This window comes from Phyllobates terribilis, unplaced genomic scaffold (genome assembly GCF_046119375.1).
Source record: "Phyllobates terribilis strain yellow unplaced genomic scaffold, ASM4611937v1 Scaffold_4__5_contigs__length_816908805, whole genome shotgun sequence".
In the NCBI taxonomy this organism is placed as follows: Eukaryota; Metazoa; Chordata; class Amphibia; order Anura; family Dendrobatidae; genus Phyllobates; species Phyllobates terribilis.
Genome location: NW_027362764.1, coordinates 69,435,476 through 69,463,395, shown reverse-complemented (window position 1 = coordinate 69,463,395; position 27,920 = coordinate 69,435,476). Strand labels below are relative to the sequence as shown.

Sequence of the window (27,920 nt, the reverse complement as noted above, 5' to 3'; positions counted from 1 at the left end):
CCTGGGTGATCAGTCTTTTGATAAGGCTGACAACCGGGTCACTGTCCTGGGTCTCCTTCCAACTGTGGTGGGGTAGAGGATTCAGCGTCCTTCCCTGATGTCTTCTGGTGACGTGTTGCTCATGGACCACTCCGCTTCGGTGGAAAGCAGGTAATTCAACGTCCTCTAAATCATCCACTTCATCCTCGGTGTCTGACTGGTGAGGCATCATTGACAGGGCATCAGCATTGGTGTTCTTGTGACCTGCCCGGTACTTGATGGTGAACTGATAATTTGACAGTCTGGCCACCCAACGCTGTTCCATGGCTCCCAACCTGGCTGTTTCCAGGTTTGTCAAGGGATTGTTGTCAGTAAAAGCTGTAAACTTAGTTGAGGCTAGGTAATGCTTAAACCTTTCAGTGATAGCCCAGACCAAGGCCAGGAACTGCAGCTTGAAGGAACTGTAGTTCTCCGGGTTCCTCTCGGTAGGGCGTAGCTTCCTGCTGGCATACGCAATTACCTTCTCTCTTCCATTTTGCTTCTGGGACAACACAGCTCCCAGTCCCTCGTTGCTGGCGTCGGTGTACAGCAGGAAAGGCTGGCTGTAGTCAGGGTAAGCCAGGATTTCTTCACCATTCAGGATTTCCTTCATTACTGCAAAGGATTCAGCCTGTTCTTTGCCCCACTGGAATTGGGGACTCTTTCCTCTTTTGGACTGTCCTACCAGGAGGTCTTGTAGAGGTGCTACCTTTTTGGTATAGTCCTTTATGAACCTTCTGTAGTACCCAACCAGTCCCAGGAATTGCCATACTTCTTTGATGCTTCTTGGCTCAGGCCACTTCTGAATGGCAGTGACCTTCTCCGGGTCTGGTGCTGCTCCCTCCGAGCTGACTACGTGCCCCAGGTACTGAACGTTCTGCTTGAGCAAGTGGCATTTAGAAGGCTTTTGTTTCATCCCATACCGGGACAATGCTTCAAATACCTCCGCCAGGTGCTTCAGATGGTCCTCATACGTCCTCGAGTACATGATAACGTCATCCAGGTACAGCAGCACTGTCTCGAAGTACCGATGTCCCAAGCAACACTCCATCAGCCTCTGGAACGTTCCGGGTGCAATACCTTTACTGGTGCGGATGTCAGGTACGGTCCAAGGTACTCAGTAGGATGGGTGCACTTCAGGACTTCTCCCCAGTGAGCGGGTATAAGGCCTCCTGGTCCGTGTCTGCCTCTCTGTATGCTCCTGGCCAGCCTGCAACAGGGTCTAGCTTATGTGTCGTGCTGTTCCTTCAAATGTCGCTCGGTAGTAGGACCTTCTGCTGGCAACCACTATCCCTGGTAACGCTGGGGCCTTTGTGGCTCCTGGTCATGTAATGGGTCTAGCTTCAGGTCTACCAGGCACTTGTAGTCCTCCTGGAATGCCAGTGATCCCTACTGGGTATAAAGGACCCTGTAGTCGCGGACCCGGTGTCCGGTTTGTATATCGGGGTGAACCTATGATGCTTCTCTGCCCCCTCAACTCCTCTCTCCTTTCTCCTCTTGCCTTCGGCCACACTCGGGGCCCTCAGAACTCAGCAGCAGACGTGCTGCGTCTTCGCTGCTCTCAGTGTCAGCACGCTCTCAGACTCTCTCTCTGTCTCAGTCTGACTGAACTGACTGACTGCCTGGCTCCACCCTCCATATATATATCCCTAATGGGCTCTGTGGCGCCCCTGAGGATTCAGTCGCCACAGAGGTACTGCACCTCACCCAGAGGTGTGGTATCTCCTTCTCTCAGGTAAGGAGGGAGTGCTGCCTGGGACCCCATCACCTGCATCCAACACTACACTGCTCCAGGCCGGCTGAAAGGGCAAGATGCAATGTGTTTTCCTGCTGAGCCCTGTCCCTGGCTGGAGTGGGGGGAACCCAAAGGTAGGGGGAACCAGTAGTGGGTGTGGGTGGAGGAAGTAGTTAGAGGGAGCACCATTGTAGGAGATATAAATAGAGAAGCCATCTTAGATCAGTTCAGTTCAGTAGAGGAGAGCAGTTCAGAAGAACAGCTCAGGACAGTTCAGAAGAACAGTCCGGGAGCAGAGTCTCATTAGGAGCTCTGCTCCACAAGTAGGGCCTGGTCTGGAGGCCCAGGAGGGGAGCAGTGACTAGGCTCCGTTCTAAGAAGTGATCCTAGGGGGTACGGCGAGTACAGGACGGCACCCATATGCCCCGCATCTGTCAGAAGACAGAGGGATGGTAAGCCACATTCTAATCCCAGTGGGGGTCAAGCAGGTCTGTGAACTCTGACGGACAGGAGGGACTTCAGAGCACCCGAGCAGGATTGAGAGTGGGCAGCACAGGGCAGGAGGGCGAAAGACCCAGCGTGAAGTCGGTCTAGCTAGGAACACAAGAAAGTGGGGTTCTGCCAGGTACTCCTAATCTCACTGAAGAAGAGCTGAACCCCTGCCTGGTGAACGCAGCGTGACGCTGGAGGCTGTAAGCTGACAGTGCACCCTGAGGAACTAAAGAACTGTGAGTAAACACACGGATGACTGCACCGCACCGCCTCTGTCCAATTATTTTGTCTGCGCCATCTTCCCCTCCCTGCACTACAACGCCCAGCGCAACTTACACTACCTACACTGTCCTGGAGCCAGCTCTACCTGTGGAGAGCCACACCATCCCTGCTGCCGTATCACCAGCTCCAGAGGACTGCTCCTCAGCGGCGGCTCCCCTTAGCCGCATTCCACAGGTGGCATCACGAACTTCACAAATCCCCTATAAATAATCCCCCTTTTTATTGACCGCCCTGGGTCACGGACCGTGCCAGCCACCGTGATATTCCCCATACCGGCATCCATGAGGGCCTCTTGTGGAGAAGTCCGTCCATGCACCCTGGGTCCTGTGTTACCTGTGCACAGCAGGGTGCCATAGCAGAACGGGATGGAACCTCTTGTGCTATGTGCACTGCAGTCTGCTATATACACTGCCTGCCTGCCTACATACACTGCCTGCCTGATATCTCTGCAGATGGATTATTTAGTCCTCAAAAGGACTGTTTGTTAAGATGGATATGTGTAATGTATGGTTTTTAACCTTATGTAGCGCCCCGAGGGTTCAGTTGCTGCAGGGGTATTGCACCTTAACCAGAGTTGTTTTATTCCACTCCCAGGTAAGGATGGAGTATGGACCAGGGCTCAGTTAGCTGCATACATACACATACACACACCCCATTTCCGGGGGACAGCTCGATGGTGCTCCCATTTATTGCAGGCACAACTGACCATGTCCCTGGCTGGAGTGGGGAGGGGCGAGAGAACCCAGTGATGTAGGAGCAGAAGGGAATGGTTTCTGGAGCATACGAAGGAGCTCATTGGGTGCTGGTCACCTGGGCTCACACAGAGAAGCAGATAAAAGGTGGGAGCCATCTTTAGTCAGTGGTTAGAGAAGTAGTTCAGCCAGAGAGTGAGCGGACAGGGAGCTGTGGCTCAGCCTGAGCTCTGCTCAGAAGGCAGGCCTGGGGTGAAGGCCGGAGCCAGAGAGGAGAAGAGAAGAAGGAGAAGGAAAGAAAGAGGAGAGACAGAGGAGAAGAAAGGCTCCAGAAACAAGGAGGCAGAAGGGACCCTAAAAGAGAGCAGAACGGACATCAACCGTTGCAAACCCGCGTTATATCGGGTGAAGGGTCAGGTCGTGGAAGGGTACCGGATTCCCAAGTTGGTGGAGGTAAATTATCCCTTAGCCAAAAACCGGAGGTCGTGATCATCTATTGGTGTAACCCCCCGCCAAACCTGCTAGGAAGGCACCATATAGGATAGCGGGAAACGGGGGACAACGTCTGCCCGCAAAGATCCGCGGCAGCTGGACAGAAGTTTGGTCACTGGTGGGGCACCAGAGGCCAGAGAAAGGACAGAAGGGGGGTCCTGTGCCATACTCCTGAATTGCCTGGGGGTTGACCGAGCCCCTCACCTGATGGACGCAGTACGGCTTGGGCAGTCATTGCTGACAGAAGTGACATGGATAACAACTGTGAGTAAAAACCCTGGACTGCATCATTGGACTCTTATTTATGCTGCACCTGCACCATCACCCCCAGCATCCACTTACACTGCCCTGAGGCTATACTTTTCCCGTGGGGAGTTGTCCTATCCCTCTGCTGCACACCAACATCAGTCTCAGCGGTCTGCCTTGCAGCGGCGGTTATCCCTGACCGCAATCCATGGGTGGCGTAGTCGGACATTTCATAGCTCTAAAAATAGACTGCCACAGCATTTGGTCTGACCACCCTGAGCCACGGGATCGGGTTGCCACTACTACCCCCATCATCGCACTAAAGCCCGGTTCCGGGTGCCCCACGGCCCAGGGGGCGAGTCACTTACACTACCTAATACACGGTCAAATCTCTCCCTGACACAGCAGCAGCTCTCCCTACACTGTCTGATCCGGAGTGACTGTGACGAGCATGGCGGCACCTGGTGTTATATACACCTGATGACGCTGTGCGGCCAGCCAATCACTGTAATGCCCACAACCAACATGGCTACGGCATTACAGTGCATGGCAGGCAATCCCTGCATGTTCATTGGCTCTCTAAAAGTGCCAAACATGCAGGGAGGGGACCCGAGTTCCGGCCCGAGCAACCCGGAAATACTCGCCGAGCTTGTCGAGCACCATGATGCTTGGGCGAGTACCGAGTAGTGGCGAGCACATTCGCTCATCACTAATAAAAATGAAATTCCGGCATTACTCTGTTCCACTGCAAACCCCTGATTCTGATCCACCGGACCAACACCAAATCCTTTGCTAAACCCAACTGGCAGCCTGACACTATCACGTCTGCCTGAATAGCTCCCCAGTAGACATAGTAATGGCCTAACACCCATACTAATACGAGGTTTCCTGTAAATGAGAGTTGAAAATAAGGTTGATAACAACAAAGCCTTTAACCCCAACAATGCATAACCAAATACACTAAGACCCTTACAACATGTGTGGTCTAATATAAGTCCTGTATCTGGCAGATTCCCATCGACCTATCCTCTTTACCACTTGAACCCCCAGACCCCCAAACCCCATCGGGCCGCCTCTGTAGCTGCCCCAATATGGAAGGAGTGTGAGGCAAACTCTAATGCATCCAAACCACAGTTAGATAAACTTTGACAAAAAAATAGCAATGAATTGATAAACTGAGAAAGCAGATGCATCCTGCTGCACCAAAAATGAACCTGGTACAAAACCTCTCATTTCCATAAACGAGGATACCCATCTAACCGGGCATTAAAACAAACCGTTCACACCACGGAACTCCACCATATGACCTCTCCCAAACACGTCAGTCTTCGACATCCTGAAATCACAGACCCCCCTGACACTTGACATTCTTGCGCACCAACTCGCTCAATCGAAAGGCTCCATAAAAGGTCAACATTAAAGACGCCCCAAGCAAGCAGCGTTCATACTCTGACCTACAAATCTTCCCAACACCATGCAATAACTGGCCCAAAACCCAGGTTTTCATAGCCTGCTGCACAAAAAACTCTTTTGTACAATCCTTCCAGCTCAACTGACTCTCCCACCAGGGCCGTGGGGTACTCGGCAGCCGGGCCTTATGGCTGCTTGCGGGGGTTATCACGGTGGCTGGCCCTGTCCGTGACCCAGGGCGGTCAGTGCAAAGAAAGGGGATATTTATAGGGGATTTGTCGTGATGCCACCTGTGGTGCCTGGTGAGGATCACCAGCGCTGCAACAGTCCACTGAGGCAGGTGTTAGGGCAGCTTGTGATGGAACGGCTCCCCACAGGTGGAGCAGGCCTCAGGGCAGTGTAGGGGTAGATGGATGGTGGTGCAGGGGAGAGACGGCCGGACGGTTCCGGAGGAAAGGACAGACACTCACACGGGGGTGTGCTTCAGTACCTTTACTGATGATGATGCAGGCACGGTCCAGGGTACTCCAGGCCAAGGGCGTGACGTGCCCCCTGTGCCGTTGGGGTACCCGGAGCCGGGTCTTGTAAATGCTGGGGGTTGTAGTCACCGTGGCGGTGACCCGGCCCGTGACCCAGGGTGGTCAAACCAGGGTAGTCTATGTGTATCTGGTTTAAATAGTCCGACTACGCCACCTGTGGAATGTGGTTATTGGGAACCACCGCTGCGGAGCAGTCCACTGAAGCTGGTGATATGCGCAGCAAGGTAGTGTAACTCCCCACAGGAAGAGTGTAGCTTCAGGGCAGCGTGAGTGGATGATAGTGGTGATAGTGCAGGGTGTCGCGGTGCAAGAAGAATCACAGATGATGCAGTCCCAGATCTTTTACTCACGGTTAAGCAGTTCCACTTACAGGGCCAGTGTAAGAGCCCACGGCGTCCTGTGCTTACGCAGTAAGGGGCTCGGTCGACCCCCAGGTATCTCTGGAGCATTTAGCAGGACCCCCTTCAGTGTGTCCTCTCTGGCCTCTCTCCTTGTACCTCACACCTAACGGCACCTCTGTCCAGTGTCCTCGGGCCTTGGCGGGCGACGTGTGTTCCGTCCCCTGGCCCTATGTGGCTACCTTCCTGGTGGCTGGTGTGGACGGCTTGCTGTACTTGAAGTGCTGCAGCCTCCGGTTCCCAGTTGAGTCCTGTAGTCTCTGCTGATTGAGGGATCCGGTTCCCTTCTTCTGGCCTGACCCCCCTACCTCCTGGCAGCGGCGGGCATACGGGTGGTGGTTGCACGGCCGTACCCCTAGGGTCCCTTCGGTTCCTGTCCTGTAACCTTCCTGCTACCTCTTTCTCCTTTTCTCCCCTTTCAGGCTCAGGCCTAGTGACTCGGCCTGCCTGTGGAGCAGAGCTCGTACAGAGCCCCTGCTCCTGTCACTTTCCTCCTCTGACTGAACTTACTCTGAACCAAAATGGTTCCTTGCTTTTATACCTCCTACTCCAGTGCTCCCAGGATCTACGTCTTCCACCCATCAACTACCTAGATCCCCCTCGCTAGGTGGTCCCCCCCACTCCAGCCAGGGATCAGGGACAGTTGTGCTTTCCCGTAGGAGCATTGTCGCCCTGTCCCCCGGAAGTGTGGTGTAGTGGATGTAGTGTTAGGGTCCTGAGCCATACTCCTTCCTTACCTGAGAGTGAGATACCACACCTCTGGGTGAGATGCAATACCTCTGTGGCGACCGAACCCTGAGGGGCGCCACAGGCGCACTTTTGGACTTCTCCCCAGTGAGTGGGTATAGGGCCTCCTGATCGTCTGCCTCCACTTGCTAAGCTCTGACCTGCCTGAAGCTAGGCCTGGCTTGACTACCGTCTCTTCCTCTTGGACCTTCTGACCTGGTGGTAGGGCTTTCTCCTTGGAATCACTCTCCCTGGTGACTGGGGCCTCCGTGACTCCTAGCCCTGGTAATGCAGTCAGCGTTTGGTAATCTGGGACCTGTAGTCCTCCAAGAGTTCCGGTGATTCTTACTGGGTATAATGAGTCCCTGTAGGCGCGGACCCGGTGTCTGGTTTACAGTTTGGGGTGAGCCTGGTATGCTCCTCTGCCCCCTTGTTTCTTCTCTTCTCTACTTCCCTCTCGCCTTCGGCCACGCTCGGGGCCCTCACTAGGCTTCAGTGTCTGCTGGAGGCCTAGCTTGCCTCACACAGCAGCCTGCGTGCTGCTCTCTCTCTGAGCACTAATCTTAAAACTAACTAAATAACTGAGCTGCCTGGCTCCACCTTCCCTTTATATATCCCTATCAGGGCTCCCTCTGCTGGTCTGAGGTGGAAGGTGGAGGTGTGTGAATGTAGTGAGGGCCTCTTGTAGACAAGTCCATCCATGCACCCTTCTGGTTTCTGTGGCACCAATGCGCAGCAGGGCGCCACACAACATTTTGAAAAAGAAGGTCAATCCTGTTAGCCTACTGGCCACCACCTAAAAAGACAAACCCCGTTGAAACGCCCTACCAATCATATACAGCAACAAATAAGGATGATCATCCACTGTTACCTGCTCACCCACCGAATCCATCAAATCCTGCCACACCTGCAATGCTGAAACATATCTATGCTAGGTACTCGGAGTAACCGAAGTCCTAACCAGATTCAATGCAGTACCGACACCAGATCCCATAACTACCGGGGCCACTCAGTCTCCAGCTGCTCCACATCCGACGCCAGCTCTCGAAACCGATCCAACTGGAAGTGAGATAGAGCAACAGCAATAGAATTCTGTACCCCCGGCACATGCGCAGCACGAAACCATGCATTGCAATTCAGACATCTGAGCACAAGATGTCCCAACAGAGATACAACCGGCGGGGAATCCGCTGTAATGTTGTTAATACAACGAACCACACTCAAATTATAAAAAAAGAAACACACTTTTTTATTTTTCAATTCCGCACCCCAAACCTCCAACGCCACCACAACTGGAAACATCTCCAGCAACGCCAAATTTTTCTTCAACCCAGCATGCTTTCAAGACTCAGAACACTCGTTCACGCACCACCTGCTGTTGAAGTATGCTCCAAAACCAAATGAACCAGACGCATCAGTGTATAAAACTAAATCTACATTAGACATTTCTTTCTCCAACCAAACTGATTTTCCATTATACAACTGCAGAAAATCTGCCCACACGGCCAAGTCAGCCTTGTGCTCTGCGTTCAACCTCACAAAATGCAACGGGTATTTAACCCTCGCAGTGGAATGAGACAATCTACATGAACAAACCCCACCCATAGGTAAGATTCTGCAAGCAAAATTAAGTTTTCCTAAAAGAGATTGCAGCTGCCTCAAAAGCAATTTCCTAGCCTGTAAGGCTTCCTGTACGGAATTATTCAAATCCACCAGTTTCTCTGCTGGCAACCTGCATTCCATTTGGACGAAATCAAGCTCAATCTCCAAAAACTTTAAAACTGTAGACAGGCCTTCTATCTTGTCAAGGCCCAGAGGAAATCCTGAAAACATGATCTGTTGGTGGCCTTGAGGACTGGAGTTGGGGATCCCTGCTATAGACAGCTTGCTGGCATTCTCTTCGGAAGCTCTGTGTTTGCTCTTGTGCTCTCCCGGTGGCTCTCTGAATGCAGCACAATATATTCTCTCAGTATTTGTTATAGCCTCACTATCTGATATCTCTGTCTGCAGCAATGCACTGCTGCATCTTGTTTGGTCATTTTGTGCACTCATGGGGCCTGCTGCCTATCTGTTAATGAATATGAGCCGCTCACAATTAGGCATGAGTCTGTTCGGTGTCTCTATGATGGAAAGTTTCCTTACACACCGGCTCTGTATACTGTATATACTTCCCGTGTTGTGGCTATTTCACTTGTACCTTGTGGGTGGTTGGATGTCATCTTTTTAGCGATGCGTTCTTCACTCATTGCAGTAAGCCTGTCTGTACCCCTCTATAGTGGCAATCCTTGCATTCGCTCTCAGTAAAGGTGGTACTTTCATGAAAATGGGCTAGTCCCTCTTACCTAAGACAATGTAAGGCCACGGCCCCCCTATCAGTATTTGGTCAGTATTTTTTCTCAGGAGAGGGTGATTAATGCAGAATTGGCGACTTGTTTCTATTATACCTTTTCTCTGATTGTTCCTCACCTGGTTTTGGCTCTAACTCCTGAGAAAAAATACTGACCAAATACTGACTAAATACTGATAGTGGGGCCGTGGCCTGAAGCTAAATCTTCCTGCATATTTTTTCATGGCATTATCTAAAGCCCAGGTGTAGCACTTTTTCTATAGCAATTGTTACTCTTCCCCACTTGCTATCTGACTATAGTGCAGGTGATTCTCTGCTGCGCCATATCCTCCTATTGCCAGGCTGCACTGTCTGTTCGTATCTGACTTATACTGGTGAGAAACAGTAGCTTTGAATGCCTTTTCTTCTGTAACTCTTTGCACTTATAGTGCTGAACTCACACTGCCCTTGTATTCAATTATGCAATTTGCACAACAATGTTTTAAATGGTATTTATCTGCAGATTACCACTTTGGCTGCATGTAAATACTGTTTCTCTTTTTTCTGTATTTGCTGACAGGTTTTCTTTAAAATCAGACAGATTTGTGAAAACTTTCTTCGAGTAATTAAATGAGCAATATATTATATTGCTTCTTTAACCAGTTTTTGACTAAGTTTCAATTCTATAACTACTATATGTGTTCATTCAATTTTATTGCATCACTTTCCTTTCATCTCCCCCAAAATATCATGAAATATTTGAAATGAACTCAGATACATAGTACGTGTGATAAAACATAAGTATTTTTTTATTTATGACAAATACTCAACTGACAGTGTCCAGAACAAACAAATATAAACCTGCACCAACCCCTGTTAGTATTAAAAGTTTTAGGTACTTGAAAAGCTGTAGGTGCTAGCTTGTCCCTATCTAAAAGTTTTGTTTGCTGGTCTGGTTTCGATATTCGTTTGCAGTAGGGATGGCTTGTGAGGGACTGGTTATATATATATATATATATATATATATGTGTGTCACCCTAGGCCTGGGTGCCACAAATATTAAAGGCAGTGTCTGAGAGCAGGAGGGAGGTTCCCTGTTCAGGGACCATTAGCATGCCGCACCTCCTGTGCCAGGCCAGTAGGTGGAGCAGGCTGCCCCTATAAAAGCTGGAACTGAGGGCAGGGTTAGAGAGACCAGGACCCACTTCTGAAGCATCCAGAGGGGTTTCCAGAGGAAAGGGACAGGTCAGCAGCAGCTGAGGAGTCCGGGAGGCAGAGGAGGAACTGCAAGCCAGGGACAGAGGCGACGAGAGCCGGTCCTGGCTGAGAGAGAACTACACAACCGGACACTGGGGTCCGAGGCTGTCAGGGTTGCAAGCCCGGCAGCAGATAACCAACCCGCGAGGGATTTCAGGTCCCTTGGCCTGAGAAGCCTGGAGGCTCCGCCACACCGAGGGACTGGTACAGCACGGAGAAGCAACAGGTACCTAAGGCCCAAGTCGCAAGCCATACGGGCGTAGTACACGGCCAGCTCAGGGACGTGGGCTATCACACCACGAAAAGGGGGATAGTCAGAAAGGGCAGAGAGAGAACAGTAGGCCTACACACTCACCCTGACCAGTGGGGCTCGCCCGAATTCTCTCAGACACCCAGGCCCATTCCTACCCTGTACTCCTGTTGGGTCATTAGTACTAACTACAATAAAGACCCTGGACTGTTCAAAGCAAACTCTGAACCCTTATTATTGCAGCCAACACCATCACCCCCAGCATCCTATTACACTGCCCTGAGGCTACACTGTTCCCGTGGGGAGTTATCCTATCCCTGTGCTGGATACCAACATCAGCCTCAGCGGTCTGCCTTGCAGCGGCGGTCATCCCTGACCGCAATCCACAGGTGGCGTACTCGGACATTCAAAACCTTACAAATAGACTGCCACAGCATTTGGTCTGACCACCCTGAGCCACGGGATCAGGTTGCCACTACTACCCCCAACATTGCACTGAAGCCCGGTTCCGGGTGCCCCACGGCCTAGGGGGCGAGTCATATATATATATAGGTGATCATATAATGCATTGTTTGTAACATGGCCATTAGATGGCATTTAATATGTTCTGCCTGTCAGGAGGGAGTTAAAGAGATGGGCCGTCCCTTAGGTGGGTGTAGCTTACTGAAGGATGACTGGGAATTGGGATCGGCCATCTTGAGTTAGTGAGTAAATGGCAGTCAAAAGAGTCAAATGTGTTAGGAGCATGGGAGAGAGGAGAAAAACGTGTGTGTGTGGGGGGAATACTGAGGATCAGCAGCAATGGGGCAAGTTCAGGACAGTTTGTACTCAACAGGTCAATCTGCAGATTCCAGCCATCAGGCAGTATGGAACATATCGGGACTAGAACAGCCTTATCAGAAAAGCGGATCCTGAAAGAGTCCGGCAGTGGGAACAGTGGGGTGAAGCAGGAGCTCCCCTGCGTCTAAGTTCCAGAGGTAGTTTCACTTATGGCCGAGCCATACTGTGGAAGTTCATTGTGTGGGGACTGTGTGTGTGTCCAGAACATCATCAAGTGCCATTATATGTAAAATCATCTGTACATGCAATCCTCTGTTTCCAAAGGCGTACAAGTAAAGTGGATTCTGTTGTCTTTAAGAACTGTGTCATCTCTCATTAAAAGGACCAGAAAAACTGGATCTACCTAAGTAAAGAATGACATTGAGTAAAGACTCCCACAGAGTCATTACAGATGTCACTGAAAGCAAGCCGATATTATAACAGCACAGTCACAGAACCATGCTCAATGCTAGTACTGGAAACCATCTAGGTTAGTGACACCCCATACATATGGTCTGGTTTTGGCTCACTTGCTCCTTCTTCTTTTTGTATACTGTGTAGGTTAGCTCCTTCTTCTCTGTGTATACTATGTAGATTAGCAGATTGAAGAGATGTTCTGTTCTCTTGCAATGATGGTTCATTGCTCTGTTGTGTCTGATTACTATAAAAAAAGAAGGCAAGAAAAATAATCATTGTCAAGTCCAATTTGCCTAGACATGTCTATACTTGACTCAGTAACAATACATATATCAGGCAGTTTGATTTTTCTCCATATCTTTTGTCAACTCAGGCTCTGTGAATATAGGTAGGAACCACAGTGAATATGACCGTTGTTCATCCGTACCTGCAGATTATTGGACGTTGAGTATAACTCACATTTATAGGGTCCTAAAGCAAAATCAGGAATGAGCTCTACCGTGTCAGTAAAGTTCTCTATGCTAGTGCAAACAGAAGTATAGCTATAATTACGGAGGTTCATCTCACATAAGCGTATCATGGCTACATGCAAGAGTCATAAGTAGAGATTAGTGAACCCGAACTACAAAGTTCGAGGTTCGTATTGGACACCTAGTGTCTGGTGCTGAACTCCGAACACGGACTTCTCCCGGAAGTCCATTTTACAGTTCGGGAGTCCAGAGAGAGGGGGGAAGGGAGACAGAGAGATTTTTCCAGCTCCAATGTTCCGGTCCCCATTGGAGTTCGGGTTCTGGTACAGTTCTGGTATCCAAAACTTTGTACTAAAGTTCGATTGAACCCGACGATCCTGAACTTCAAAGGGTGCGCTCATCCCTAGTCATATGTTTAAAGTCAATGAAAGGAGCGAATCCTGCCATCCAAAATTAGGAACTTTTGTTCCATGTAAAATCTTGATCTTACAGGACAGGATCTGATCTTGTGAAATGAGCCTTATGGTCATAAAGCAGATTTTCTCACACAATAATGAATGACATAATTGCCATTACTACATCTAAGGTTATAGTTCTATAAATGTGATGATATTAATATTTTAATGAATGATAAGGGGTTAAGCAAATAGGTTGATTACATATAATCTGCCCTTTCAGGTAAAAGCTTTAAGTGGAAGGTAGATCTGGTCTATAATGAATGTAAGATTCCAAAACGATGAGCACTTCAATGTAGCAGTGGTGCATAAAAAGGATAAATAGTGCAAAATCAGAGAAGTCCCGGCACTCACGAAAGGTGTAACCTTATATCTTAATTACATCACACTGATCAAACTGAACATTTCAGCCCATCCCGAGCTTTCCACAGCAGTCTACTGCCAGTCTGCAGAGCGGTGACGTCACAGAGAAGAAGAAGAATGGCGCTGGACACCAGAGAAGGAGGCAGTAGGTGAGTATATTAATAGACTCACACTACATTACATGCATGTACACATACATTTAATGAATAAATAAGTTATTGAGAGTGTTTCTTTAAGTCTAAGTGGGTGTTATTAGTTTTCACTGGGGGCGTGTACTGCATTACACTGACCAATCATAAGCAGGCACCAGCATAGAGATTCAGAAGTAAATGTGATAATGTCATCAGTGCCACACGACCTTTGTGCACATGCCCTACCAGCCAGAGCGTGCAGCCTAAATAAGCACTAAAGATATATTACACAGCATTGAAGTCCTGGAAATATTAACTGGTGTTAATGATTATTTAGGCTGCACAATCTGACTGGCCGGGCATGTGGACAAAGGTCATGTGAATCTGATGACATCATCACAGGTTCTTGTGCATTTCTATGTTGCTGCCTGCTTATGATTGGTCAGTATCATAAAGAAGGCAGAAGTACACGCCCCAGTGAAGACTATCTAATAACACCCACTTGAACTTAACTAAAGTGAACTCATTAGGTGCCAAATAATTGATTGGTAAATTTCTGCAACGATGATGAGATATTAAAAAACAACAATAAAAAAAGTATTATTCCGTGTCCAGCTTAACATGAAAAATTTGGTGAAAGGTTCTCTATAAATTCAACTTTCCTTTTAAAATTTCTGGAAATTGTCTTTATTCTCATTCTCACTCCCATTTGTAGTCTTAAAGAATTATATCGTTGGTCAAACAGACACCACAATACGTTTTTCATTTTTTGGCAACCCTGGCTGAAGTCCTAGATGTGGAGCTCAAGCATTGAAGCTAGATTATACCAACTATCACATGTGACTTAAACCTGAGTTTGAAGGACCTAGGTAATAAAGCTGGTATTGAATATTGCACCTTGACTGTGATGTAATCCCTCTATCTCCCGTCCTATACACTTACCTACCCCGCCTCCATCGCTGTATAAGAGGCTGCTTTGTATCTGCCATGAACTCGGAGGGGATTCTCAGGTCAGGACAACCATCTCTTTGCTGAGGCATAAAAACTGTAGGCAAAACAAAAATTCTACAATAAATTAGCAGAAAATAAAGGAACATAGGTGTGACCTATGGAGAACGAATAATCAGGGGAAAGGAGCAAAACTAAGGGTCTCATTGAGAAGATGAGGTTGCCTAGTTTGGGAGCCAGAACCATTTGCTCGCTCACTATGTGCGGAGGCTATTAATGTTGCCCCCTCTAATACCTGGATGAATCCAGTGAATGGCTCTCACATATAGAATAGATGGATTACACTGATGGTACTGTTTAACCCCTTTCTGACATTTGTGGTAATACTCATCATGGTGACCTGGGCCTGTTGGCCGATGACGTACTATTACTTCAAATGGTGATCACGCCGGTACATAAGCGGTGCTGTGCGATCGCCGCAGGGTGTCAGCTGATTGTCACACCAGACACCCGGTACCATGTGCAGGGAGCGGTCCCTCTGCAGCAGTGACAGCCTGTATAGCACAGGGATGCTCCTGCGTTCCTGTGCTATACAGGCGATCAGAATGTAAAAAATGAAAGTCCCACAGTGGGAGAATGTGTAAATGTTAGAAAAGTGTGAGAAAGTGAAAAAAAAATTAAAAATAAATTGTAAAAATATTAAAAAAATGAGAAAAATAATCCAAAAAGATAAAAATATACTGTGCCCAAAAATAAATATTATTGTGAAAAATATAAACAAAATACAATGTGGTATCGGCTTATCCGGAACAACCTAACCTCTAAAAATATCCCACTGGTTAACCCTTTTAGTAAACACGGTAAAAAAAAAAAAACAAAGCAAAAAACGATGCTTTATCATCATAACTCCAAACAAAAAATGCAATAAAACGTGATCAAAAAGACGAATGTAAATAAAATTGGTACCACTGAAAACGTTATCTTGTCCTGAAAAAAACAAGCTGCCATACAGCTCCATCAGCCGAAAAATAAAAAAGTTATAGCTCTCAGAATAAAGTGATAGAAAAAAATAATTTTTTCTATAAAATAGTTTTTATTGTGTAAAATAAAAAAGATATAAAAAAAGGATATAAATGGGGTACCGCTGTAAACGTACTGACCAAAAGAATAACATTGCCTTATCAATTTTACTACACGCGGAACTGCATTAAAAAAAAAAATCGAGAATTGTTGGTTTTTGTTTATTCCTCCTCCCAAAAATCGTTATAGAAAGCGAAGAAAAACTGTCACATGCCTGAAAATGGCACCAATAAAAAGTCAACTTGTCCCTCAAAAATCAAGCCATCCCATGACTCTGTCGCCGGAAATCTGGAAAAATTATAGCTCTCAAAATATGGCGATGCAAAACCTAGTCTTTGCAAAAAAAAGCGTCTTTTCTTGTGTGACAGCTGTCAATCATAAAAAACCTATATGAATCTGATATCGCTGTAATCGCACCGACCCGAAGAATAAAGTCATCTAATCAATTATACTGCATGAGGAACGGCGTAAAAAATAAACTCTAGGTTTGTGCTATGGTCAGGGTTGGGCTAGGGTTAGGGTTGGACTAGGGTTAGGGTTGGGCTAGGATTGGGCTTGGATTAGAGTTAAGCTAGGGTTAGGGTTGGGATAGGGTTAGGGTTGGGCTAGTGTCAGGGTTGGGTTATTGTTGGGTTAGGGTTAATGTTGGGCTAGGGTTAGGGTTGGGCTAGGCTTTGGGTTGGGCTAGGGTTAGGGTTGGGTTAGGGTAGGGTTAGGGTTGGGCTAGGGTTAGGGTTGGGCTAGGGTTAGAGTTCGGCTAGGATTGGGCTTGGGTTAGAGTTAAGCTAGGGTTAGGGTTGGGCTAGGGTTGGGCTAGGGTTAGGGTTGGGCTAGTGTCAGGGTTGGGTTAGTGTTGGGTTAGGGTTAATGTTGGGCTAGGGTTAGGTTTGGGCTAGGCTTAGGGTTGGGCTAGGGTTAGGGTTGGGTTAGGGTAGGGTTAGGGTTGGGCTAGGGTTAGGTTTGGGTTAGGCTAGGGTTAGGGTTGGGTTAGGGTTGGGCTAGGGTTAATGTTGGGCTAGGTTTAGGTTTGGGCTAGGCTTAGGGTTGAGCTTGGGTTAGAGTAGGGTTAGGGTTGGGCTAGGGTTAGGTTTGGGTTAGGCTAGGGTTACGGTTGGGTTAAGGTTGGGCTAGGGTTACGGTTAGGCTAAGGTTAGGGTTGGGTTTGTGCTAGGGTTAGGATTAGGATTGGAGTTGTATTAGGGTTGGGGTTGTATTGGGGTTGGGGTTAGGATTTTTTTAAAAGTAAAGAAAAAAAAATGACGACGATATGGCGAGTGACATGCTCGAGTCTCCGCCCCATATGTTTTGCAGCTATTATATAGCCAAAAACCTTGCGGGGATTGCCTGCCATGCATGAGCGATCCCCATATGTTTTTTTTGGGTGTCTAATAACCGTGAAACATGCCAGGCGGGGACTTGAGCATGTCACTCCAGCACCTGTGATACTTGGTGCTTACCCGAGTACCCGATGCAAACTCAAGTAGCGAGTACTTGCGCTCAAGACTAAAGACAACTTATTCAATATGATGACCTAATGTTCTCAAATTCTGTGTCGTACCTCTGGGTTCAAAATGTTCACTATACCCCTTGATAAAATCCTTGCGGGGTCTAGTTTCCAAAATGGTGTCACTTGTGGGGGGATTTCCACTGTTTAGGCACATCAGGGGCTCCCCAAACGCAACATGTCATCGGCTAATTATTCAAGCAAACTTTACATTCAAAAAGTCAAATGGCGCTCCTTCCCTCCCGCACCCTGCCATGCGCCCAAACAGTGGTTTTCCCCCACATATCGGGTATAAGCGTGTTCAGGAGGAATTGCACAACAAATTTTGTGGTCTATTTTTTCCTGATACCCTGGCAAAAATAAAAAAAATGGGGTCTAAAGTAACATTTTTGTGAAAAAAGTTAAATGTTCATTTTTTTCTTCCACATTCCAAAAATTCCTGTGAAGCACTCAAAGGGTTAATAAACTTCTTGAATGTGGTTTTGAGCACCTTGATGGGTGCAGTTTTTAGAATGGTGTCACTTTTGGGTGTTTTCTGTTATAAAGGCCCCTCAAAGGTACTTCAGATGTGATGTGGTCCCTAAATTTTAATTAGAAGATAATAAATTCAAGGTGATGTAATTGAAAAAAAATATCTATATATAGAGAATGGGGTATTAGAAAATACAATAAAAAATAATAATAAAAATAGCGATGATCTAATTGAAGAGCATAGACAGTGGAGGAGTAAAATAATAACGTTTTATTTTTAGATAAAAGATACAATTAAAAATATCTACATGCGTATAGTAAATATTGGTTGTTTAAAAGGCTAAAAATAAGGCACAAAGGGTCCTGGGGTATTGTTCAGACCTGGATGTAGATTAAGGTGGATCCTATTAAGAGAAGAGAGGAAGAATGAAGTTAATATGAATTACATGCTAGGGTAAGTTTAAAAGAAGTTAGAAGGACAGGGACGTACCTGTGGAAGGGTGCGGGTATTTTTTATCTTCTATTAACCCTAGGTGGGGTTTGTGTGGATCCTGGTTGAGGACTTACTTGGGGTCTCTGGAAGTTAGTTCGTTGGCACAATAGTATTATCCTAGAACGATTTAAGGTATACTTGGTTTATGGGGGGTGTAACCGATGACATCCGGTATAAAGGTATGGTATAGGAGGGGTAGTTACCTGGTACAAGCAGCCGTTACCTGGTGTATCAGGTGGACTGCCAGGTGGATGCATTCACTCCTGGTGTATCGGTCTGGGATATTTTTTGAAGATTGGGACAGTGGGTTGCAAGGGGAAAGAAGTGTAAGGGACAAGGAAAAAATGACACAGTGGGTGTGAGAATCCGCCAGAGCTTGCTGGGGGTATCTTTTGGTGCAATAAAATGGAGGAGATATATAGTAAATAGTATCTTATATATAATGGATACAGGAGTCCTTGAAGGTACAGTGCTACTGAAGGCGATCCTTCAGGGGCAGGTAGAGGTTGTCAGATCTATTAGACTGACCTGTAGCCCAATCGATTTTTTTGTGGGAAAAATAAGAAATCGCTGCTCAACTCTTAACCCTTATAAATTCCTTACAAAAAAAAATTGCTTCCAAAACTGTGCTGATGTAAAGTAGACATGTGAGAAATGTTATTTATTAACTATTTTGTGTAACGTATCTCTCTGATTTAAGGGCATAAAAATGAAAATTTTGAAAATTGCGAAATATTCATTCATTATTGTGAAAGTCAGTTAAGAAGATAAGTACTTCTGTAGAAAAGGATCTGGAGGACAATTGGCCAAAATATTCCTAATACAATATTTCATCAAGCTCGAATGTGAATGGTGCTGAGTCGTAAATCTTACCTTTGACTCTACTGGTCACTTCTTGGCGGAGTGTACTAGTTCATATTGACTAGTATTTCTGGCTCTAATTATGCCTATTTAATAGATCATGGTATCCACTTAATCCTATGCAGCATGATCTATACTACTGGATGACAGAGACTCGAGATCAGTAAAATCAATTTTATTTGATAAATGCAAATTTAAAAACAACAGGAAAGAAAGAACAGAGTGGGGACAAGAAACCTCCAATGCAGAGAGGTGCAATGTAAAGCTGCGTTGCATCAATATAAAATTACTACATAAATAAAGATCCTAACAGGTATGACTAGGAGCTAGAACAGAGCCGAACAATGTACAATTCAAAAAATTGGTAGTATATAGATGGGAATATCCATAAAGTGCCAACAGTGCATGGTGGGGAACGTATTACCAGAATGATGAATATCCAAATGCTAATTACTACCAGCCAAAGATAAAGATAATATAAAGTAAAGTGCCTGTATACTTTGGAGGTCATTAATCTCCTATCTACCAATACATCCTAACAGAGTACCTAAATGAGTACAGCTCTGCTTACATATACTTCCATCACAATAACATACAAACAAGGGATCACTTAGGTGTAGTAGTAAATTAATTGTAGTTCTGTGGTATGTCAGGGACAAGACGCGAGTGTATAGCTTCACCTCTCAGAACCCGAACGCCGTTTTGCATCACGCTTCTTCCGGGGGTGTGTCAGTACTCTAAGGGGCCAGTGTATATATAGTGTGATCTATCCAATCTGGTTGCTTAATGCATAGGAGCAGAAAGGAACAGTGCCAAGGATAGGCGTAATCCTAGAAGGGTCAGCATTCAAATGAACTGACGTGATATTGTGCAAATTTCTAACAGCTGCGGGATCGACTGTAGCGGGGCATCGCGTGCATGCTCAGTCCCCAAAAATGGCGAGTAATGCCCATGGGCAGAGTATTTTCCCGGTGGCTGTCTTTAGCTACCAGGGGAATTTCCAGGTTCGAGCACCGCATTATGGTTACCAGTTCAATGAAAAAGGATTTGAATGTTTGGAAACACTTTCTCCTCAATTTTAATGGTCGCACTTGCTGTCAGTCAGCTGAAGTCTCCAACTCTGAATTGCAGACGTTCACCGACTCTGTGGGGTCCACCGGTGTTGGTGCTATTTTTGGCAGTGAATGGTGTGCATGGCGGCTTGGATTAGCTCTGGTCTGTGCGGTAACATTTCCTTGCTTGAGCTATTCCCTATTGTGGTAGCTGTTGAGCTCTGGGGTCTCAGGCTCACTTACAGAAGGGTTTGTTTCTGCTCAGACAACGCTGGAGTGGTAAGCTGCATAAATAACTTTGCATCTTTCTCTTTGCCGATTCTAGCACTACTCAGGTATTTGGTTCTTCGGTGCCTTCAATTTAACATCTGGTTTAGGTCTCGGCATATTCCAGGAGTTAAGAATGTATGTGCTAATGCATTGTCACGTTTTCGTTGGCAGGCATTCTGGGATATCATGCCGGAGGCTTCCAAGGAAGGCACGCCCTGCCCCCCGGAGCTATGAGAGGTACCAATGAGTGGATGCTATTGTTGATCCTGTCTTTTTTGGTTCTAGCTACATGAAATGCTTATGATAAGGCATGGAATGGGTGGTGTCTTTTCGTGGGGCCATAATTATTTGAAAAAGATGGTTCTTCTCTTACAGGCCTCATGTTTCAGTATTTCTTACACTTGAAGGATTTGGGCGTTTCTGAAACTGTAGCTCAGAGAAAATTGGCGGGTTTAAGTTTTCATTTCTGCCTAAGGGGTATTTTTGATTTTATCAAGTCTTTTCATATTCATCAAGCGTTGAAGGGCTGGAAAAAGGAGATAGTCAGAAAAGAATGCCCGGGTCCCATTTCTTATTCAATGCTGTGCCGCTTGATCTCCGCGACCCATATGTAAAGACAAATACGAGGCGGCCCTATACAATACAGCTTTTTCCTTAGCCTTTTTCAGGGCCCTTCGGGTTGGTGAGCTCGTTGCACCGTCAAGAGAAAAGCCAGGAGGTTGACTAAGAGACGATGTTTTCATCGGCAATGAGTTCATCCGTTTACATATTTGTCAATCAAAAACGGATCAATTCGGGCCCGGTTGCTGGATCCTGTTAAAGCCAGTTGAGGGTTTAGCATGCCCTATCCGCACGGTCCTTGATTATTTGGCTTTATGTCCGGTGGAAAAATTTATTTTAATTCATTTAGACGAAGTCTCCTTCCTTGTTTTCAATTCTAGTCTATTCTCAAGCATTGTTTAGCGTCAGTAGGGGTACCCCCCAACGAATTTGGCACGCACTCGTTTAGGAACGGCGCGGCTATAGAAGCATCTAGAGCGAGTCTATCTAATGAGGAGGTTAAGAGAATTGGTCTGTGGAAATCTGAATGCTTTGCAAGTTACATCCGCCCTGAGCTGTTAAAAAAACATATTTTATGTTTATGGGCTCCATATGTTCATATCAACAGTCTACGAATGTGAACTACAGAGAACCACAAAAAGGCGGATAAATATCGTTCATTGTGGGTGTTTTTTATATAAAGCCTTAAAATATATAAACGGTGAAGAAAGTGTATGAAGGGTGAAAATATAAGCAGTGGAGAGGCTAAACTTCAACTCAAATGTATATGTATGAAGATATACACATAATCTATGGATGAACTATAGCAGTAATGGTGGTGAATGAGAACTCTAAATCCACAGTAATTTTTTTTCCCCCATAGCCAAGAAAAAGTGCACCTCACGAATAAGACTAGCAACACAGAGATTACTAAATAAGTGCCTGACAGTTACAATGCTGCAAGCCCCCAAACCATTGGGAGAGAAACACCTCTATAGCATAGCCAGCAAAAACAATCCAAATCCTAATAAATCGGTGCCTACCGGCTGCAACCCTACAATTGTCCCAAGCCTTTACTACACATTGCAAAAAAGGGGGAGACATCTATAAGATATAACGAAAACCAATATATAGATCTTAAACAGGTTACCGCCAAGTCTCATCACAATCCTGTCTATTATTGGAGGTCACCCAAAATCTTCACATATCTTAGAAAAGAGCCTTTTTCTTTTATCTTATTTGCAGGAGAAATTGCTATTCGTGCCTTAACAACCTCTCCAGAGGGGAACCCAGGATACAGGTAAGTGGAGGACAGGATGTGGGGTGAAAATAGTCCATTTTAAATAGTTTCAGGAATCTCATCTTCTTCTTTTCCTTTTTGCAAACAGTGTTGCCAACGATGTCCTACAAATACTCTCGCAGGAGCTAAACCTCAGGTAACTCTGAAAATGCAGTCTTCATTTTTTCTTGTTTTCAGCCAATATTGCCATCCGTGTTACAGCGACCTCTCCCATGAGAACTCAAAATAAGGGTAAGTAAATGGCAGGGTTGAGGATAAAGGTGCTCCGCTCTGAAGTCAAAAGATATAATGATATTAATGAAAATACAAGTACTAGGATTACTTGGCGCCAAAAAACAGAAAACAAAATTAAAAAGATGTGGGAAGTAGTGATGAGCGAGTATGCTCTGTTAACCCTTTTGGCGAGCATGCTCGGGCGAACACCAAGTATCTTCAGCGTGCTCGGGTGTTACGTTTCATTCTCTCTGTGTCCATGATTTGCCACTGTTTGACAGTTTTAATACATGTGAGGAATGCTTAAGAAACAGACATTCCTCACATGTATTAAAGCTGTTTCAGAGAAACTGAAACATAACACCTGAGAACGCTGAAGATACTCGGTGTTCGCCTGAGCAAGTGCGCCGAAAGGGTTAACAGAACATACTCGCTCATCACTAGTGGGAAGGGTAAAATATGGCATTAATCACACGAAGATAAAAGCAAACACCAATAAAAATAGTCACCTAAGAACACATGAAATCTAACTAGCATTAAATAAACATTACAAGATTGATCCAAAGCCGGGGGTCTCGTTAAGGCCCTATGGGCTTAAAGTGCAGAGTCGAAAGATCCATCGGCTTTCTAACTGCTTTCTAACTGGGCTAAAACTTTTCCAAAATCCCCTCCCCTTTGACCCAAATCAATCTGGTCGATAGATCTAACTTTAAGACCTTTAGTGCTGCAATTATGGTATAACTTAAAATGATGCGGAATAGTCTTAAGTACAGTGGGGTCATCAATACTACTTGCTTTTTTGATGTCTCGCACATGCTCCCTTACCTGTATTTTCAGTTCTCTGGTGGTAAGGCCAAAGTAGAGCTTCTGCCAAGGACATTCGGTATAGTGAATAACTCCTTTACAGCTGCAGTTTGGATGTTTACGTATCGCAAATGTTTTTGTACCATTGAAGTTCTGTAAATCTTTGGCCTTAATTAGATTCCAACAGGCCTTACAGAGGCCACAAGGGAAGAAACCATTAAGGATGGTATTACTGGAAGTTTTTTTGTTATTACGAGCTGGATCGTAAAACTGTGGACTAATATGTCCCTAAGGTTCCTACATCCCTCTGCCACCATTGATGGGGCTATCGGGAGAGTTTTAGAAAATATGGGATCTGTAAATAAAACCTTCCAATGCTTTTTCATAATTGATGTAAGTTCATCCCATTGGTTGCGGGGTGTGGATATGAAGCGTACTGCATTATCATTCTTTGCAGGAATCTTTTTTGGCATATTATAGACTAATTGTTCTCTTGGTGTCCACTTGGCTCTCATATATCCTCGTCTAATTTGTCTTCGACTGTAGCCCCTATCAAGGAAACATTGTACAAGATTAGTGGCCTGATTTTCAAAATCGTGTTCCTCTATGCAGATCCTCTAAGCCTTAAAGAACTGGCCCATGGGAATCCCCCTTATAGTGGAGGACAAATGGGAGGATTCCGCATGGAGCAGTGAATTGGTAGCTGTAGATTTTCTGTAAATATCGGTAATAATGCGTAGCAACAGGCTTTTATTGCATCATAGTCATGACCTATGTCAAGGATATTGCTTGGGGGGCATATTAATCTTCAGCCCAATGATAATGGGATCATTGGGCAGAAGGTTTTTCATCTGGCCATCAGTTAAGGAGATAAAAAGCTAGCAAGGGTTGAAAGGGGTGTCTGTACCTGGACAACTTCTTCATTGGTTTGATCCCTGCTTCTGCTTGTCTGCCGCCTTTTCTGCCTTTCTTGCTTCAGAAGTGGTTTTCAATCTGACTGCCAAATTTCATAGAAGACCTTCTGAAGAATTGCTGTCATGTCTTCAACAGCCTGTCTGCTTCTTCTGTAGAACTTCCATGGGTTGGTGCAGTCAATGGTGCTCCAGTCTCCCCTGCAGGAACAAGTATTGCAATGGAGGAAGCAGCTGCCAGTCCCAGCCCAACTATGACACATTCTTAATGTGGGTCAAAGATGCTCCGTCCCTGCGACTCCACTTCTCCTTAACAAAGACGGCCTTCTGGTGGTCGGGATGTACATAAGGGGTCACTTCAGGTTTTTGAGTGGTGGCACTTAACAAAAATAATAATTTAATAGATCATAAATTAAAAAGTAAGTCATGCACTGGATGACGAAACACAGAAGGAGGCAACACATTACATAATGGTGTCATAGGGGTCCAGAACATTAAGGTAACAACATGTTCCAAGTGCATATCAAAAGAGCTGAGCCTATAGACAAGAAACTGGACATAGAGTATGATACAAATAGTCAGTTGGACACCTCTAAGTATACAGTATATGTGTATACTCATGGACTATCCTACCCCTGACATGACGCCAACCCTGGTGCTTGTTTCAGCACAACTGGCTAATAGAGCAGACTTGATTGGCGCATGCTATGATTAGAGTTGGGATCAGGCGCAACTCTCTGAACAAGTCATGAACCGTGTAACGTCAGAACATGCGACCGGAGTCCCAATCCACATAAAGTGATACGCGGAAGGGAGTCTGATCACACGACCACAACAGCTGCTGCTCTAGATACAGCCGGGGATACACCCTGTCCTCCTGCCCCGCACATGTGCACCACCAGTAGTGTGCCCGTGTATCGGCCAGAAAGGAAAACTTACAGCAGCTGGCAGGACTGATAGCAATGAAGTCTGGTCATACCACATACTGAATATCAGAACTTGACTGTGACGTCATCCTCCTTCCTCCCCTCTTATACACCAACCTACCCGCCTTCATCAGTGTATGATTGCGCGTTTTTTCATAAGAAAAAAACTCATTTGTCACCACCTGACTGTTTATAGAATAATTATTGAAAACTTAAGATCATACTGAATAGATTTTTAGTAAATCTTAAAATCATTCAATAAAAAATTATTTAAAAAAAAAAAACCTTACCTTTTTTTTTACTCTGCCGCTGTACTGCTGAAGCAGCATAAGAAAGCTCCGAGGAGACTAAGGGGAAGCCAAAAAATTGTTCAATAGTGTTTAGAATGGAGAAGAAAGGACGGGAGGGTCGGTGAGTTTAGAAGTCGGGAACTGAATAGGGAAATGCTTTTCTCTCATTATGGGTAAAGGCCCACCAGTAACTGTGATAGACATTTAAATATTGGTTTCTTCCTTTAAGATATACAATATAGTATAGAGATATAAAGGAAAGACTCAATATTATGAGCCTCAGTGTAACAACACGTCACATACTATAATGGGGGAAGCTTTTACTTACTTTGGTGGACGTTGTGCTTTTTCATCTTTATCTTTTCTGCTGCTGAAGAAATAGAAGAAATGATCACAAATAAATACCCTGTAAAATAATTATCGGGAACAAATCCTAGTCCCAATAGGACACAGACAATAAACATAAAGTCTCTCCTATACATTTCTACATGATGTAGATATATGGATAGATGTCATTACTAATTATTAGCTCCTAGTATAAATATCACTTTCACATTCATGGTGACTGATCTTCTGCCAGGATGAATCATTGAATACCTTTGCATCTAGAAGACAGCAATTAGGACATAAGGGCGCGTCCATTTGTGGGAAGAGGGTAAAGTACCTACATGTATTTCACATGGCTCCTGCTCGATCTTCTGAAGCATTTTGGTATCCACCATTTCCGTTTGCGTCTTAAAAAAATCCAAAGAAACAAATTGAGATACAGACAGTTCACATTATCATCCTGATCAGTCTATGAGGATATATCCAGTGATATTGTCCTGTGTAATGTGCGGCGCTTATGTCACAATATGACGTCATCATTGAAAAGTCCAAGGTCTCATTGGAGTAAATGCCGCCATGATTGCTCTTATTACTTACGGCATTGGCTCTGTGTCGGCCCACGCTGTCTTTACTTTTGGCCTGTAACAAAAATGAAGTTTTTATTAGAAACAGAGAAACTTATAAAATATCAGAAAATATCATCTAGTTTGTGTCCTAAATACTGTAAATGCAATAACTTAAAGAGAATCTGTCAGTAGGATCGTCCCTCCTAAGCCGTCTATATGGGCATGTAGGTCACTGGAAGTTGAATAAAATGACACCTTGATATCTGCGATCCGATGTCTTAATCCAGAGAAATCCATGTTTTCTTACCTCTCCAAAGTGGCCATGGAGCACTAGAAATGGTTTTGCTGATGGCCACTGTGACTACCAAGGTTGAAGGTAGAGGAGATGATGTCCGTTCCAGTGCCCCATGGCCACATTGAAGCGGCATCGCTAATCAGACAAGACCAGGAGGCGAGAAAATTGTTCTTACTATAACCCTGGTGTAGGGGACCCCCAAGTCAATAACCCCCCCAATATGTACAAACATGTTTTATATCCTCCTCAGTAGGGATGAGCGAGTATACTCGTTACTATTCGGTACTCACCGAATAGTACGGTACTCGGGCTACTCGTTACTTTGCGAGTTTCCTTGTGATTACTCGCTGAGTAACGAGTATAATGTACTGTAAGTCAATGGGAAATGCGAGTAAGCCGCATGATTGTTTAAAAGCCGGTGGTAAAAAGCCGCCGACTTTTAATCAATTACACAGCCCCATACTGCTTCCCCGCAGCCTCCCATGCCGATCCTCCGCTCCCCCCGCCGCCTCCCATCCCAGGCGGGGAGCGCAGCACCAGGGAGCGGGGAGCGAAGGACCCGGGTGGGGAAGCCGGCAGTGAAAAGGCTTCACCGCCGTCTTTCCCGTTTGGTGCTGCGCTCCCTGATGCATGCTCCCCGCTCCCTGGTGCTTCGCTCCCCGCCCGGTCCTAACTTAGGATCGGGATGGGAGGCGGCGGGGGAGCGGGGAGCGCACATCAGGGAGCGCAGCTCCGAAAGGGAAAGTCGGCGGTGAAGTCTTTTCACTGCCGGCTTCCCCACCCGGGTCCTTCGCTCCCCGCTCCCTGGTGCTTCGCTCCCCGCCCGGTCCTAACTTAGGATCGGGATGGGAGGCGGCGGGGGAGCGGGGAGCGCACATCAGGGAGCGCAGCTCCGAAAGGGAAAGTCGGCGATGAAGTCTTTTCACTGCCGGCTTTCCCACCAGTTATTTCAAATGAACAGCTGAGGTATCAGCTGATGCTGATCAGCTGTTCATTTGAAGTAGCCGCGGTGCCTCAGAGGGTTCATGTGAGCTCATGCTTGACTGGATGAACTCACATGAACTTTCCCACGGCCGCACAGCTCAGCTACATCTCTGGTAGAGAATCTCTACCAGAGACGTAGCTGAGCTAAAGAAGACTACAATGGACTACCTCGGACTGAAGATAATTTTTTTAATAAAGATGGAGTCTCTAAGTGTTTTTTTGTTTTATTTCTAATAAAATATTTTTTTCTATGTGTTCATTGATCCCTTTACAAAGGTAGAACTACAGATGAGTGTATGAGCAGCCATGTTTTATATGTTCCTCCATCTCTACCCAGATATAATCAGTCATTCATCAGTTATTAATAAGCATCTACGATCATATACATCCCATAATATCTGTATATGTCACTGTCTCTCTACTTACAGTCCGATGTTATCTCCGCTTCCATCCTCCTCTCCTCTCACTGTTATTATGTGAGCCATGTACATTTCTCCTTCCTCTTCCTCACTACTGGACACATAACATAGACTATATGTAGTAACGCTCTCATAAATGACCACTGTT

The 27,920-nt window shown here is 45.8% G+C and overlaps 1 long non-coding RNA gene across 1 annotated transcript; it reads right to left on the bottom strand.

Annotated features, from left to right (window-relative positions):
• Positions 1-23,970: 23,970 nt before the first annotated feature.
• LOC141264184 (uncharacterized) lies at positions 23,971-25,551 on the bottom strand. The gene is made up of 3 exons (XR_012319820.1): positions 25,510-25,551; positions 25,182-25,238; positions 23,971-24,344 (listed from the first exon to the last, which is right to left on the bottom strand). It is a non-coding gene; the product is annotated as an uncharacterized lncRNA (long non-coding RNA).
• Between the last annotated feature and the right edge of the window lie 2,369 nt (positions 25,552-27,920).